The 17342-nt window shown below is 48.6% G+C and overlaps 1 protein-coding gene across 5 annotated transcripts in view; it reads right to left on the bottom strand.

Moving 5' to 3' along the window:
• Positions 1-17342, bottom strand: part of LOC138675751 (tetratricopeptide repeat protein 41-like) — a 119291-nt gene that overhangs the window by 69056 nt on the left and 32893 nt on the right. The window lies entirely within an intron of this gene.

Here is a 17342-nt window from a genome sequence, read left to right as displayed (position 1 = left end):
GGGGGGTGAAGCCACCCCCCCTGGGCTAAACTACCACTCCCCCTGTCCCTGCAGATCGGGTGAAATGGGAGTTAACCCTTTCACCCGATCTGCAGGGACGCGATCTTTCTGTGACACAGCATATGCGTCACAGGTCGGATTGGCACCGACTTTCATGACGCATACGCTGTGTCACAGGTCGGGAAGGGGTTAAATAGCCTCTCGGAGTATACCAGCCTTACCAGGTCTAAAATATCTATATGATACTGCCTGCAGTTTGTACTGTGAAGTCCGGTGCCAGATCTGTTTTATAGGGGCTTCTCGGTGTCAACCAATATGTTCCCATTACAGCTCTCACAGAAGATGACATGGCAAATCTGCACAGTGAAGAAGCGATGTATCTTCACGGCGTGGACCAAAGAGCCAGTTAGATTTGACAAAAAATTAGAACAAATCTGTGGACGTTGTAAGAGTCATATTATCACAGTTTCCTAATATGTACAGTATGTGCATAAAACCCCAAAATCCCTTAAGGGTTAATAGCTCACCACCCTAATTACAGCTGTGAATGTGATGTCGTCAATGTATCCTGCTGGGCAGTGTGGACACCTTCATTATGCAATCAGCATATACCAAGTGTACTGGCGAAGATCTGCTGCCAATCCCAGTATGCCTTATTATTGGAATTAGCACTGACGTTCTTTACTGATTCAGCATGACCTCTAGTGACAATTACACAGTTATACAGTACAACTGAAAAAAAACAGATGTCCATCAAGATTAGCCAAGGGGTGGGAGAGGATAAAGATATAGGTAAAGCCATAATGAAAGAAATAATCTTCCCTTAAAGTTAATTCTTCCATCCTGATCCTCAGTGCCAAATGACTGGACCAACATTCAGAACAAGAATTTTATGTTTTAATTTAAGTACTAATGTTATTTTTAAAAATGTATATACAGTGGCATATAAAAGTTTGGGCACCCCTGGTCAAAATTACTGTCATTGTGAACAGTGGAGCAAGTTGAAGATGAAACGATGAAATGATCTCTAAAAGGCCTAAAGTTAGAGATGACACATTTCTTATGCATTTTAGTCAAAAAATATATATTTTTTCATTTTATACATTTTAAAAATTACAAAAAGGAAAATGGGCCGATGCAAAAGTTTGGGCACCATTGGAGATTTTTGTGGTCAGATAGCTTTGACCAAGGTTTCAGAACTTAATTAGCCTCTTAGGGTTATGGCTTGGCAGCTGCCAGGCACACTGAAAATAAAAATGGTGAAGGGCCACAAAGCAGGAGGTTATAAGTGTCATGTCCACAGGTGGAGGATGTGGTTCGTGGACCGACTGTGCCACAGGGACGGTCCTGTGTAGGAAGCTAAGCTGCTACCTGGTGTTTGCTGGAGCTCCTGATGGTGGAAACAGACTGGGCTGCAGGTAGCCACTAGGTACCACTCCTAGGCCGACGCAGTTACTTCAGCTGCCGATCCCAGGTGTCGGGTTTGCTGACACGGGGAGATGTAACCGAGGTCAGTAACTAGCTGGAACAGGAGACTGATGGACTGTACAGACAGCTTGGAAGTAGAAGATAGGCCTTTCTGACCTTTCCCGGCGCCTGCACACTGCATTACTTTGCTCTGCTATCAACGGGGCAGATAAAGTACGCCTGCGCAGGAGCTGCGGCAGGAAGCAAAGAAGAGGACATCATTGTATGAAGATGGGAGGCGCTGGACCCAGACCGTGATGCCCATCAGACCGGACCACACCGGAACCACCCCTGGGTGAGTAAAATATAACTTGTTTTTCTTAGTCTTCTTTCGTCTGCTGTGTGATTCCTATAAGTGTGTCCTAGAAGTGTGAAGATTAATTTAGAATTAAAACCAGAATTGAACCAGAAGGGAACTGAAGGTAACTGGCCAGTCACTGTAAACAATGTTTCTGTTTGTTTTCACTTTCACCCCTATAATTCTTCACTTTCTGCAAACTCCCCTAATCCCTACTCCTAGTAAAGAACTGCTCACCCTCCTCTTCAATCCTCCCCATCCATCTCACCTCCTCCTCAAAATTGTTCCTTAACATACAATCCTCTGTCTCCAAGCACAGACAGCCACCTCATGCCCTCTCCTGCTCCCACCTGCTAACACTTTCTCTGCTCCTTCTCACTGCTGGTGATATCTCTCCAAATCCTGGTCCTCCTCACCACATCCCCAGTCATTTCTACCTCCCACCCACGCTCCATCACAAATTTCCGTAACCTCTCCAACCTTATACCCATTCGCCCAGCCCCCACTTCCCCAGTCCCATTAACAGGAGCTCTGTGGAACGCTCACTCTGTCTGCAACAAGCTTTCCTACATCCACGATCTTTTTGTTACTACCAAACTTTCCTTCCTCGCCATCACTGAAACCTGGCTCACCCCTTCTGACACAGCCTCTCCTGCTGCACTTTCCTATGGCGCCTTCCACCTTTCTCACACACCCCGCCCCAGCAGCAAGCATGGCGGAGGAGTTGGTTTTCTCCTGTCAGATAACTGCTACTTCACCCCAATCCCACTGCCACCCTCTGTTACCCTCCCTTCCTTTGAGGTGCACTCTGTGCGCATGTATGCCCCCACCAACCTCCAACTGGTTGTCATTTACCGCCCCCCAGGGCCAGCCATCACCTTCTTTGACCACTTCACCACCTGGCTACTTCATTTCCTTTCTGCAGACATCCCCACTATCATTATGGGCGACTTCAACATACCCATTGACACTTCCCTCTCAGCTGCCACTAAACTTCTATCTCTCACTTCCTCCTTCGGCCTCACTCATTGGTCTTCTGCAGCCACTCACAAAGATGGTCACACATTGGACCTCATCTTCACCCAAATCTGCTCCCTATCTATCCTCTCTAACTCACCTCTTCCTCTTTCTGACCACAATCTACTCACATTCTCTTCCCTCTCCACTCCTTGTCTACAATCCCCACCCCACAAACTTGCACACCCTCGCAGAAATCTTAAACACCTTGATCTACATTCACTCTCTGAATCCCTCCTCCCTCTCTCAGACATAAGTTCCCTACACAATGCGGATGACGCTGCCGCTCTATATAACACCACAATAGCTGCAGCTTTGGAATCTCTTTCCCCTCTCACACATACCAAAGCTCGCAAAATTAACAGACAGCCCCGGCACACCAGCCTGACCACAGAACTGAGGCGAGCTTCCAGGGCTGCAGAGCGGAGATGGAAAAGATCCGACTCCAACGAGCACTTTATCGCATTCAAACAGTCCCTCACTACTTTCAAGACCACACTCGCCACAGCTAAACAAACCTACTTCTCATCTCTCATATATTCCCTCTCTCACAACCCTAAACAGTTATTCAACACCTTCAACTCTCTCCTCCGTCCCCCAGCACCTCCTCCCTTACCACTCATCTCAGCTGAAGACTTTGCCTCATTTTTCAAGCAGAAGATTGAGAACATCAGAGACAGTTTTAGTCGACAACCCCAGGGCCCTTCCTCCCAACTGCCCAGCCCTTCACCTCCAAAACCAACTTCTCCACTATTACAGAAGATCGACTCTCCACTCTACTCTCAAGATCGCATCTCACCACCTGTGCACTTGACCCGATCCTTTCCCACTTCATCCCAAACCTCGTCACAGTCTTCATCCCAACTCTAACCCATTTCTTCAACCTATCACTAACAACTGATGTTTACCCCTCAAACTTTAAACATGCCTCAATCACACCTATCCTCAAAAAGTCCTCTCTTGACCCATCCTCTGTATCTAGCTATCCCCCCATATATCACTTTTCCCCTATGCCTCAAAACTACTGGAACAACACGTCCATCTTGAACTGTCCTCTCATCTATCTTCCTGCTCCCTTTTCGACCGCTTACAATCAGGCTTCCGGTCACACCACTCCACTGAAACTGCCCTAACTAAGGTCACCAATGACCTATTAACTGCCAAGAGCAAGCGACACTACTCTATCCTCCTCCTCCTGGACCTGTCCTCTGCATTTGACACAGTGGACCATTCCCTATTACTACAGACCCTCTCATCCCTTGGCATCACAGACTTGGTCCTATCCTGAATCTCGTCATACTTAACTGACCGAATATTCAGCGTCTCCCATTCACACACCACCTCCTCACCTCGCCCCCTATCTGTCGGAGTCCCAAAAGGTTCAGTTCTAGGGCCCCTGCTCTTCTCCATTTACACTTTTGGCCTGGGACAGCTCATAGAATCTCATGGCTTTCAGTATCATCTCTATGCTGATGACACACAGATCTACATCTCTGGACCAGATATCACCTCCCTACTAACCAGAATCCCTCAATGTCTATCCGCTATTTCATCCTTCTTCTCCGCTAGATTTCTAAAACTTAACATGGACAAAACAGAATTTGTTGTCTTTCCCCATCTCACGCGACCCCCCCAACGAACCTATCCATTACAGTAAACGGCTGCCCACTCTCCCCAGTCCCACAAGCTCGCTGTCTTGGGGTAATCCTTGACACTGATCTCTCCTTCAAACCGCATATCCAAGCCCTTTCCACTTCCTGCTGCCTTCAACTCAAAAATATTTCAAGGATCCGTACATTCCTAAACCAAGAATCTGCAAAAATCCTAGTTCATGCCCTCATCATCTCCCGCCTCGACTACTGTAACCTGCTGCTCTGTGGCCTCCCCTGGAACAATCTCGTACTCCTCCAATCTATTCTAAACTCTGCTGCCCAACTAATCCGCCTGTCCCCCCGCTTTTCCCCGGCCTCTCCCCTCTGTCAATCTCTTCACTGGCTCCCCATTACCCAGAGACTCCAGTACAAAAGCCTAACCATGACATACAAAGCAATCCACAACCTGTCTCCTCCATACATCTGTGACCTCGTCTCCCAGTACTTTCCTGCACGCAACCTCCGATCCTCACAAGATCTCCTTCTCTACTCCCCTCTTATCTCCTCTTCCCACAATCGCATACAAGATTTCTCACGCGCATCACCTCTACTCTGGAACTCTCTACCACAACATATCAGACTCTCACCTACCATCGAAACCTTCAAAAAGAACCTGAAGACCTACCTCTTCCGGCAAGCCTACAACCTGCAGTAACCACCGATTGACCAAACCACTGCACAACCAGCTCTATCCTCACCTATTGTATCCTCACCCATCCCTTGTAGATTGTGAGCCCTCTCGGGCAGGGTCCTCTCTCCTCCTGTACCAGTTGTGACTTGTGTTGTTCAAGATTATTGTACCTGCTTTTATTATGTATACCCCTCCTCACATGTAAAGCGCCATGGAATAAATGGTGCTATAATAAATAATAATAATAATCTTTCAGGTTACGTCAGGGGCTTATCTACAGCAATACAGAAAGCTGTAGATAAGCCCCTGATGGCAGTGGCCACAGCTTATAGGCGAAAAATGGAGTGACAGATTCCCTTTAACAAAGCAGCACCTTCTCTTCCAGTCTGTTCTGGCAAAGAGGAATTACTGCCAATGTCATGCTGATTGACAGCTGGCTCCCCACTGTTAGGTAGTGGGAACCGGATGTCAATCTGCACGAGTATGATTATGACATCAGCATAGATGCCATGTCAGCAGAGCAGTGTAGAAGATGCTTCTCTCTGTCGACACTACGTCAGCTGAGGCAAGGGAATCACCATCATAAGCCGTCTGTGACGACTCTGAGTCAGCAGAAATTGTTGCCAGGCAAAACAGGCAGTTAGTTAGCAATTACCTGGCTGTTAGTTCTTAGCCCCATATGCAAAAAGAAAATGAGTGCCGGGTAACCCCTTTAGTGTAATCCAAACACAACTTGACCCAAAATACACATTTTTAGATCTTTTTTTCCTGTTTGCCTGGAGATCAAAAGGTTTAAATGAAGTTGCTCAGTAACATAGAGGCGATCAAGACTTAAAGAAGTTATCCACTACTATAAAGTTTTGTTTTTTTTTCATAAATCTTGCTATTATGTGCCACTGAAAACATCTACTGTGTTTATTTTAGCAATATTAGCTGTTATCATGCTGTAGCAGCACATCTTCAGTGCTGGATTCAGCTCTCATGGGGTTAATCGACAACTTCCTTATTGTGACCTAATACTACAAGTTCCATGATGCTTTGCACTGCCACTAAGCCCGAACCTAGCACACCCACTCCAAAAACACACCCAAACCCCTCCCTCCTCTCCCTCCTCTCTGTTCAAAAAAATTTGTGGTGTCATTTCTGTCCAACTTCTTTTTTAGATTTGTCCAACCCACACTCCATTACACACAGAGATAGATAGATAGATAATAGGTATTAAACTTACCGTTAATTATGTTTCCAGGAGTCCATACTGATAGCACCCTGGAGGACGTCCTCCTCCCCCTTTGCTGGGACAGGAAACACACGAGAGTTCAAAAGGGCATGTCCCACCCCCAATCCTCAGTGTTGTAACAAGAACCACCTCATGGACATGCAGAAAAAAAGACTTTTTTAATAGAAACAATATATATATACACACATTAGATTAGTCATAAACATATTTACTCATATGTTAAAATAACATGCATACATTTTATACCAGAACATAATACATCTTATGTCAGGCATCATACATAGAGGATCTCAGTACTACAGGGAGGGAACTACCAGTGCTGTCAGTATGGACTCCTGGAAACATAATTAACGGTAAGTTTAATACCTATTTTCCAGGACGTCCCTCCTGACAGCACCCTGGAGAGTACCAAAGCACCTCCTTAGGGTGGGATTACTGCCTGGAGAACCCTTCTCCCAAATGCCGTATGTTGACCAGACAGAACATCAAGTTTATAGTGTCTACAAAATGTATTAGCACTAGCCCAAGTGGCTGCCTTACAGATCTGCTCAAGAGATGCACCTGCTCTCTCAGCCCACGAAGTAGCTATCCCTCTAGTAGAATGAGCGTGAAGACCCCTTGGAGAAGGAAGCCCTTCAGACTGATAAGCCTCGGAGATCACCGAAGTGATCCAACGAGCAATAGAAGCTTTAGAAGCCTTCTTACCCTTATTCTTCCCTCCAAACAAAATAAACAAATTCGGGTCGATACGCCATGAGTTGGTGGCTGCTAAGTAGTCTAGAACCGCCTGTCTGACATCGAGGGAATGAAGGGCTCGTTCTTTCTCATTAGCCGGATTGTTACAGAAGGATGGTAGCACGATCTCCTGATTTCTGTTTTTTACTGACCCCACTTTTGGAATAAAGGAGGGATCCAATCTAAGAACTAGACTATCTTCTCTAATCTGAAGGTAAGGGTCCCTAATACATAGGGCCTGGATTTCCCCCACTCTTTTAGCCGTAGTAATTCCCACTAGGAATGCTGTTTTACGAGAGTACAGAAATGGGCATATTTTCGGCCGGGGCGAAAACATCTTTACAGAGGAATCTGAGGACCAGATTTAGGTCCCAGGATGGCGAGATCTGTCTAATAGTAGGGCGCAACCTCTGGGTGGCTCTGATAAACCTGACTATCCACGGGTGAGATGCTAGGGGGTAGTCAAGAAAAGAACTAAGTGCCGAAATCTGCACTTTCAGAGAGCTAGGTTTGAGACCTTTATCAAACCCGGCCTGCAGGAAGTCTAAAATTCTAGGTAAGTCGGGAGCACCTGCCGTAACCTCAGACCTGCCACCCTCCAGACAGAAACGTCTCCAGATCTTCAGGTAAATTGCCGATGTGACTGGCTTTCTGCTGGATTTTATAGTAGAGATCACCTGATCTGATAGCCCTCTAGCCTTCAGGATGCTCCTTTCAGGATCCATGCAGAGAGATGGAGATTTTCTGGGCTTGGGTGATACACCGGACCCTGATGGATTACATCTGCTCTGAGAGGAAGCTCTACTGGGTTCTCTACTGCCAGATCCAGCAAGAGAGAGAACCAGCTCCTTCTCGGCCAAAATGGTACAATCAATATGACCCGAGCCTGATCCTCCTTGATCTTCTTGAGCACGGCTGGAATCAGTGCTAGAGGCGGAAATGCATAAGAGAGAGGTTCTGTCCACTCCTGGCTCAGAGCGTCTATCCCTTCTGGGAGATCTTGAGGGCTCAGCGAGAAGAATCTTGAGACCTTTGAGTTTCTCCTGTTTGCAAATAGGTCTATACTGGGAGTTCCCCAGTGAAGACAAAGATCCTGGAAGACCTCCTGATTGAGTTCCCACTCTGTTGCAAACACTCGTCTCCTGCTCAGATAGTCCGCTATGGTGTTTTGCGAGCCTTCTAAGTGGACTGCAGAGATGGATAGAACCGAATCTTCTGCCCAGCGGAATATTCTTCCCGCCAGCTCCTGAAGCGGATAGTGTCTTGAGCCTCCCTGATGTTTCAGGAACGACACCGCTGTAACGTTGTCGGATAGTATCCTGACATGACAATTTCTGAGGGTGTGTTGGTTCCTTCTTAATGCCTCCCAAACGGCATACAATTCTTTGAAGTTGGAGGAGTTGTGAATGATGTCTGCTGGCCATCTCCCTTGTAGGATCCTGCCCTTCAGGTGGGCACCCCAGCCCCAGGCACTGGCGTCTGTAGTTATCACTACATGGGGACTGGTAGACCATAACACCCCGATTCTTAGCTTCTCTGGTTGACTCCACCAGAGTAGAGATCTTCGTACTGGATACGTCAGCTTTAAAGAACTGTCCAGAGAAGACTGACGACGGTCCCACGTGGAAAGAATTAACCTCTGCAGAGGTCTTGAATGGAACTGAGCCCATCTTACACACGGTATGCAGGCCGTCATCAGACCTAGTACCTTCATGGCCGTTCTTATCGATGCTCTGCGTTCTAATAGAAGCTTGATCTGTATCTGGATCGCCTCCAACTTGTTCTCGGGTAGCCGGGATATCCTGTTTCTTGAATCCAGATATACTCCCAGGAAGATCTTTTCGCACTCTGGATTCAGGTCGGATTTCTGCCAATTTATGATCCATCCTAATCGTTACATCAGTCTCACCGTTCGGGTCCTGTGATCTGACAGAATCTCTGGTGTACTTGCGATCAGGAGAAAATTGTCTAGATATGGAACTATCTTGATCCCTTGGTTTCTCAGGAAAGCGACAATTTCTGACACCAGCTTTGTAAATACCCGAGGTGCCGTGGCAAGTCCGAACGGAAGACACTGGAACTGGTAGTGACAGGTCCCGGACGGCAGCGCCACCGCAAACCTCAGAAGTTTCTGAGATGATGGGTGAACAGGGACCTGATAATAGGCACTCTTGAGGTCGAGAGTGCACATCACAGCGTCCCGATCTATTAAGAGGATTGCAGAGCGAATGGACTCCATGCGAAACCTCTTGTACCTGACCCAGGCATTTAGAGGTTTCAAGTTTATTATTGTGCGTGAGTCGCCGGAGGGTTTCATTATAGAAAATAGGGAAGAATAGTGACCCCGACCTACATCTAGAGATGGTACTGGGATTATGACCCCTGAGGAAAGCATGTCCTCTAGGTCTAACATCATGGGAGAGCCCTGCAAGACTATCGTAGGACCGATGTATCTGTCCGGAGGAGGAGAGGAAAGCTCTATGCTGTAACCTTCTGACACAGTCCGAAGAACCCATTGATTCTGGGTGATTCGGGCCCAATTCTCCACAAAGTGGTGGAGCCTTCCACCTATAAATGTGGCGTCATTGTGTCTTAGGCTTTGAAGATGGGCTAAAGAAGAAATTCCTGCTTCTATTGCCCTGGTAGCGGGAACCTCTACTGAATCCTCTGTTGGATCTTCCTCCCCTGTAATCAGATTGTCTCCTGAAGGGGAAACCTCTCCGAAAGGACTGACCCTTTTTTGGTTTGTCCTCTGGAAAACCTTTCTTTTATCCGAGGCTGACTCTAGGATGGTATCTAGAAAAGGTCCGAAAACCCTAGCCCCCGAGAAAGGAATAGAACATAATTTGGTTTTTGAGGCATTATCCCCTGACCAGGATCTTAGCCATACTGCCCTTCTAGCCGCATTGGATAGGGAACCATTCCTAGCTGAAAATCTGACCGATTCAGCCGACATGTCGGATAGGAAGGCCGTAGCAGATTTCATTATAGGAAGGGAGCTTAATATATCGGCCCTGGGGGTCTTATTGGAAAGGTGTTCCTCCAATTGACCCATCCACAGATACATAGACCGGGCTACCGAGGTAGCTGCTATGTTGGTCTTAATTAGGGCTGCAGAGGATTCCCAAGCCCTTTTAAGCAGTATATCAGCCTTCCGATCCATAGGATCCCGCAAATTTGAAGAGTCCTCAAATGGAATGGCTGTCTTTTTGGCAACCTTTGCCACCGGAACATCAACCTTGGGAATCTCTTCCCAAAGCTTGACTTCTTCTAGCTCGAAAGGTAAGCGAGCTTTGAAGTCCTTAGTCAAAACCAGGCGACGTTCTGCCTCCTTCCACTCCTCCAGTATCATGGCCTTGATCTCAGCCTGGAAGAGGTATTTTCTCTGGTGGTCCTGACTCCCCGAGGGAAGTTCCCCTTCCTCTTCTGAGGAGAAGTTATCGGAGGCAGACAGGTCCTCCGAGCTATATTCTGGTTCCTTATTGTTTCGTTCCCTTCTGGCTCTCTTACGGCTGGGAACTGGGCTGGACCTTTCCACAATACTGGATAAAGAAGCCTGGACTTCTTCCCGTATTAGGGACCTCATTTCTGATAGAAGTGTCGGCTGTTCGTCTTTCATAACCTTGGAAGTGCAATCTGCACACAAGGTCTTTGTATGGGTGTCCGGGAGCTTTACGTTGCATATAGGACATCTATATGACTTCGCAGCTGATTTGCCGGATTTCTTAGCTTGAGGAGGGGGGGCAGCGGGGGTTCCCTTATCCTTAAACGATATAAGATAGGGAGAAGTAATGGGAAGCCTGAATAGTATGTGTGAGTGAATAGGGGGGACAGCGCACTGCGCACTCACCCCATCCTCTGCTGTTGTACTTTCCATGATGATTCAGCAGGTCCCCGCAGCGTCCACGCTGGATTAGGAGCGATTCGGCTGCTTGTGCGTCCCACGCTGGAGCGCACACACTCTCCCCGCACTTCTACCTCGTCACCGGAAGTGACGGGATCAGATGCCGCGAAACCGGAAGTGACGCGGTTCCCTTGAACTTCCGTTGAAAGACGCTCTGCCAGACGCCGCAGCGCTCTGGATGCTACCCGCATGGAACCGCGTCGCGGCCGAGAGCCTCCCCCCGGGAGGAGCGGCCGCAACAGGAACTTGGCCTTCCTGTTCTTTGGAGCAGAGGGACCCCCCTCCGGAGGGTTTCTGCCCTGAGCCTCTTGACAGGGGGAAGGGTATTGGACGAGCCGCACGATCCCCCTGAGCTCCGGTAAGCCAGTACAGCTTCTCTCGTGCGTCCCTAGCAGGGACAGGAAAAACACTGAGGATTGGGGGTGGGACATGCCCTTTTGAACTCTCGTGTGTTTCCTGTCCCAGCAAAGGGGGAGGAGGACGTCCTCCAGGGTGCTGTCAGGAGGGACGTCCTGGAAAGATAGATAGATAGATAGATAGATAGATAGATAGATAGATAGGAGATAGATAGATAGATAGATAGATAGATAGGAGATAGATAGATAGATAGGAGATAGATAGATAGATGATAGATAGATAATAGATAGACACAGACAGATAGATAGAATTAGATAGATATGGGATAAATACATACAGATAGATCTATATATCTATATATCTATTTCCATAGATATGTCCATATCCATGTTTCTAAACCCCTTCATCCCTGGAGCTTTTTTCGTTTATCGCTCCCCTTCTTTCCAGAGCCATAATGTTTCCGTCAATACGGCCATGTGAGGGCTTATCTTTTGCGGGACAAGTTCTACTTTTGAACGACACCATTGGTTTTACCATGTCGTGTAACAGAAAATGTGAAAAAAATTCAAAGTGCGATGAAATTGCAAAAAAAGTGCAATCCCACACTTGTTTTTTGCTTGCCTTTTTGCTAGGCTCACTAAATGCTAAGGCTGTGTGCACACGTTGCGGATTTGATTGCAGATCCGCAGCGTTTTTTGCCGCACAGAATTGCAGCAAATCCGCAGTGTAGTGCACAACCAATGCAAGTCTATGGGAGCCTCAGACTTGTTGTGCACATGCTGCGGAAAAGGCCGCACTGAAACGCAGCTTTTTTTTTTCTCCGCAGCATGTCACTTCTTTTGTGCCGAACTGCAGCGTTTCTGCACCCTTAGGCCGGGATCACACACAGCGAGATACGGCCGAGTCTCGCAGGTTAAAACCAAGCTCTGGCACCGGCACTCTGGAGCGGAGCGTGCGGCCGCATAGCAATACATGGAGCCGCACACTCCGCTCCGGAGTGCCGGTGCCAGAGCTTGGATTTAACCTGCGAGACTCGGCCGTATCTCGCTGTAGTGTGACTCCGGCCTTAGACTTTCATTGAGATGTAACAAATATCTGCAGTTTTGCTGCGGATGTGGGTCTGAGAAACGCTGCAGTTCAGGAGGGAAGTGTGTGGGCGGTGACCAGGGCCGGACTGGCCATCGGGCTCTTCTGGCAAATGCCAGAAGGGCCGGTGCCAGTAATGGGCCGCTGCACTCTTTCCCCCTCCTTCCGCCAGTGCCGCCGCCGCATTCAACTATACCGGCGTCTATGACGCCGGTATAGTTCAATGCAATGATGGAGGAGAGCGTCTGCTGACGCTCCCTCTCCCATCATTCCCCACTCTGCCTCTGACACTGCGGGTGCGCGCATCGCACACCTGCTGTGTCCCGGGCAGACTGCAGCCGCCGAGACAGGAGCAGCGCGGGCAAGAGGAAAGGTGAGGAGAGTGTGGAGCCATTATCGGGGGGATGAGATGTGGGTTGTGCTGTATATACCACTGTGTGGGCTGTGCTGTGTATGTACCACTGTGTGGGCTGTGTATATACCACTGTGTGGGCTGTGCTGTGTATAGATCACTGTGTGGGCTGTGTTGTGTATACTACTACGCGGGCTGTGCTGTATATACTACTACGCAGGCTGTGCTGTATATACTACTACGCGGGCTGTGCTGTATATACTACGACCCGGACTGTGCTGTATACTACTACACGGGCTGTGCTGTATACTACTACACGGGCTGTGCTGTATACTACTATGCGGGCTGTGCTGTATATACTACGACCCGCGCTGTGCTGTATACTACTACATGGGCTGTGCTGTATACTACTATGCGGGCTGTGCTATATACTATGCAAGTTGTGCTATATTATATGCGGGCTTTGATATATACTATGGGAGGTATATTATATTCTATGGGGGAGGCCGTGTTATATACTACTAGCTATTGAACCCGTTCTACGCCCAGGTGGCGAGCATTTATATTGGTATATGGTCTCCATCCTGTCATGTGCTGCTCCATCCTGCAGCCCCATTCTGACATGCGCTGCTCCCATCCTGCGCCCCCGTTCTGTCATGTGCTCCCATCCTGCGCCACCGTTCTGCAATTTGCTGCTCCCATGCATATGGCCGGTACACTGCTCCATTATGGTTCATGGCCCCCATAACATGCTCCATAGTATATGCCCCGTACACTGCTCCATAAATGTTGATGGCCCCCATAAGATGCTCCATAGTATATGCCCCGTACACTGCTCCATAAATGTTGATGACCCCCATAAGATGCTCCATAGTATTATATGCCCCGTATGCTGCTGCAATATATATATATAAAAAAATATAACATACTCACCTATCGTCGCTGGGCGCCGAGTGCTGGGGGGCCTTAGCAGGCGGGGACACCGGCGCGCTGTGGGGGTCAGGTGCCGGTATTGCCCCTAGCTCAGGCCCCCGACACTTGCTATATTCACCTGTCCCCTGTTCCAGCGCTGCACGCCACTTCTTCCGGGTCCTCTGGCTGTGACTGTTCAGTCAGAGGGCGGCGCGCATTAAGCACATCATCGCGCCCTCTGAACTGTGAAAATCACAGGCAGAGGACCCGGGAGACGGAGCCGCACACAGCGCTGGAACGGGGGACAGGTGAATATAGCTTATACTTACCCTCCTGGCGCGTCCCTGCCTCTCCGTTGGAGATCGCGGTGTGCGTTCAGTGTTTACGCATACCTCGATCTCCTGGGAGCGTCACTCTGTGGGGTCCAGACTGCACCGGCGCTTGCGCAGTCTATAAAGGCTTCGGACAGAGTGACGCTCCCAGTGTTATATTATAGATGTGGCTGTGTTATATACTACTGCGGGGGTATATTCTATGGGGGAGGCTGTCTTATATACTATGGGGGGTATATTATATTCTATGGGGGAGGCTGTCTTATATACTATATGCGAGCACATTTGCAGGATCCGGTTTTTTTCGCCGGATCTTTTTTTTTTCTGCCGTATCCGTTTTTTTCTCAGAGTTGTATTAGCGCCGGAGTGCGCCTGATGGCCACACGTTTCATCCGTTTTTTGCTAGATCCGTCGCTGTGCATTTTTTCGACGTACCGAAAAACCGTTTCTCTGTATGTGTTTTCCGTCCGGCGGAAACAGCTTTTTTGACATATCCTGCAAAAAACGGATGAAACGTGTGGCCATCACGTGTAATCCGGCGCTAATACAACTCTATGAGAAAAAACGGATCTGGCGTAAAAAAAAAGGATTTGGCGAAAATAAACGGATCCGGTGGAAAAAACAGATCTGGTGGAAAAAAAAAACATCCGGCGGAAAAAAACGGATCCGGCGGAAAAAAACCTTCCGGTGGAAAAAAACGGATCCTGCAAATGTGCTCACAGGATGCGTTTCACCCATAGACTTGTATTAGCGACAGATGGCCACAAGTCGCGTCCGTCGTGCTACGGATCAGTCGTGTTTTGGAATACCGTCGGCACGAAAAAACGTTCAAGTGAACGTTTTTTTGGCCGTTGCGCGCGCTATTTTCTACCGCGCATGCGCAGCAGAAACTCCGCCCCCTCCTCCCCGCACTTCAGAATGGGCAGCGGATGCGTTGAAAAACTGCATCCGCTGCCCACTTCGTACACAAATTTCACAACGTGCGTCGGTACGTCGGCCCGACGCATAGCGACGGACCTGTACCGACACAAGAGTGAAAGAAGCCTTAATGAGCGTTGAATTTTTTAAAAATAAAGAAAAAAACGGCATGGGCTCCCGCGCAATTCTCTGCGCCAGAGGGGGAAAGCCGACGGCCGGGGGCCAATATTTGTAGCCTGCTATGAATATCAGCCCGCAGCTGTCTGCGTAGCCTTTACTGGCTATTAAAATAGGGGACCCCCCAAAAAATTGCGTGGGGTCCCCCTATATTTTATAGCCAGAAAGGCTACGCAGACAGCTGCGGGCTTATATTCATAGCCTAGAGAGGGGCCATGGATATTGCCCCCCCCCCCACCCCCTGGCTAAAAATATCAGTCCGCAGCCATCCCAGAAATGGCGCATCTGTAAGATGCGCCAATTCCGGCACTTAGCCCCTCTCTTCCCACTCCCGAGTAGCGATGGGATATGGGGTAATAAGGGGTTAATGTCACCTTGCTATTGTAAGGTGACATTAAGCCGGGTTAATAACGGAGAGGCGTCAATAAGACGCCTATCCATTACTAATCCAATAGTAAGAAAGGTTTAATAAAACACACACACATTTGGAAAAAAGTATTTTAATATTCTTCATTTAACCATACTTACCATACTTCAGCGCCTGCAAAAAAAAGTAAAATAATAAACCGTATACTCCCTGTCCGACGCAGTCCAATTAATAACGAGTGTCCCACGACGATCTCACCTATAGAACAGTGACATCGGGTGATGTCACTGCTCTATAGGACCTTCAGTGACACACTGACAGGAGACAATGGCTCCTGCAGTGCATCACTGAGGTTACTCTAGTTCACTGGTCTCACTTTATGGCAATTGCTGCGTGGGAAAATGTCTCACCCAGCAATGCCAATAGTGAGACTAGGGACTATTTTCTCACAGGGGCGTAGGAATACCTTGTGAGGAATACATGATGGAAGGATACCTTCTATCATTGTGTTCCTGGAGCCTCTGGAGAGTGGTCGCATCAACTGATGCTCCTGCTCTCCACGGGAGATCGTCGTGGGACACTCGTTTTAATTGGATTTCTGCGGACAGGGAGTATATTGTTTGTTTATTATTTTAATATTTTTTACAGGTGACAATGGCTTCGGGGAACAAAGTGACAAGTGATGGTGAGTATGTACTCTATGTTATATGTACTGTATGTCTGTAGTATGTATGTACTGTATGTCGCATGTCGTCGCATGGTGCATGTCGTCGCATGGTGCATGTCGTCGCATGGTGCATGTCGCATGTCGCCGCATGGTGCATGTCGCATGGTGCATGTCGTCGCATGGTGCATGTCGCATGTCGTCGCATGGTGCATGTCGTCGCATGGTGCATGTCGCATGGTTCATGTCGGCGCATGGTGCATGTAGCATGTCGTCGCATGGTGCATGTCGTTGCATGGTGCATGTCGTTGCATGGTGAATGTCGCATGCCGTCGCATGGTGCATGTCGTCGCATGGTGCATGTCGGCGCATGGTGCATGTAGCATGTCGCCGCATAGTGCATGTCGCCGCATGGTGCATGTCGTCGCATGGTGCATGTCGCATATCGTCGCATGGTGCATGTCGGCGCATGGTGCATGTAGCATGTCGTCGCATGGTGCATGTCGCATGTTGTATGTTGTCGCATGGTGCAAGTCGTCGCATGTCGTCGCATGGTGCATGTCGGCGCATGGTGCATGTAGCCGCTTGGTGCATGTCACATGTTGTCGCATGGTGCATGTTGTCGCATGGTGCAAGTCGTCGCATGGCGCATGTCGTCGCATGGTGCATGTAGCATGTCGCCGCATGGTGCATGTCGCATGTTGTCGCATGGTGCAAGTCGTCGCATGGTGCATGTCACATGTCGGCGCATGGTGCATGTAGCATGTCGCCGCATGGTGCATGTCGTCGCATGGTGCATGTTGCATGTCGTCGCATGGTGCATGTCGCATGTCGGTGCATGGTGCATGTAGCCGCTTGGTGCATGTCACATGTCGCATGGTGCAAGTCGTCGCATGGCGCATGTCGTCGCATGGTGCATGTCGCATGTCGTCGCATGGTGCATGTAGCATGGTGCATGTTGTCGCATGGTCATGTCGCATGGTGCATGTTGTCGCATGGTGCATGTCGCCGCATGTGCATGTCGCCGCATGGTGCATGCAGCATGTCGCATGGTGCATGTCGTCGCATGGTGCATGTAGTCGCATGGTGTGTGTTGTATGTATGTATGTATGTACTGTGTTTTGTTTTTTTTTACATTCAACACATTAGCCGGATGATGGGACTACTACTGTCCCATCATTGGCTAATGTGTCACTCACTGTCAGTGTAGCAGGCAGAGCCCGATGGGACTTGTAG

This window comes from Ranitomeya imitator, chromosome 4 (genome assembly GCF_032444005.1).
Source record: "Ranitomeya imitator isolate aRanImi1 chromosome 4, aRanImi1.pri, whole genome shotgun sequence".
NCBI lineage: Eukaryota > Metazoa > Chordata > Amphibia > Anura > Dendrobatidae > Ranitomeya > Ranitomeya imitator.
The sequence above is the reverse complement of the archived record's forward strand: the minus strand, read 5'-3'. Positions and strand labels throughout refer to the sequence as shown.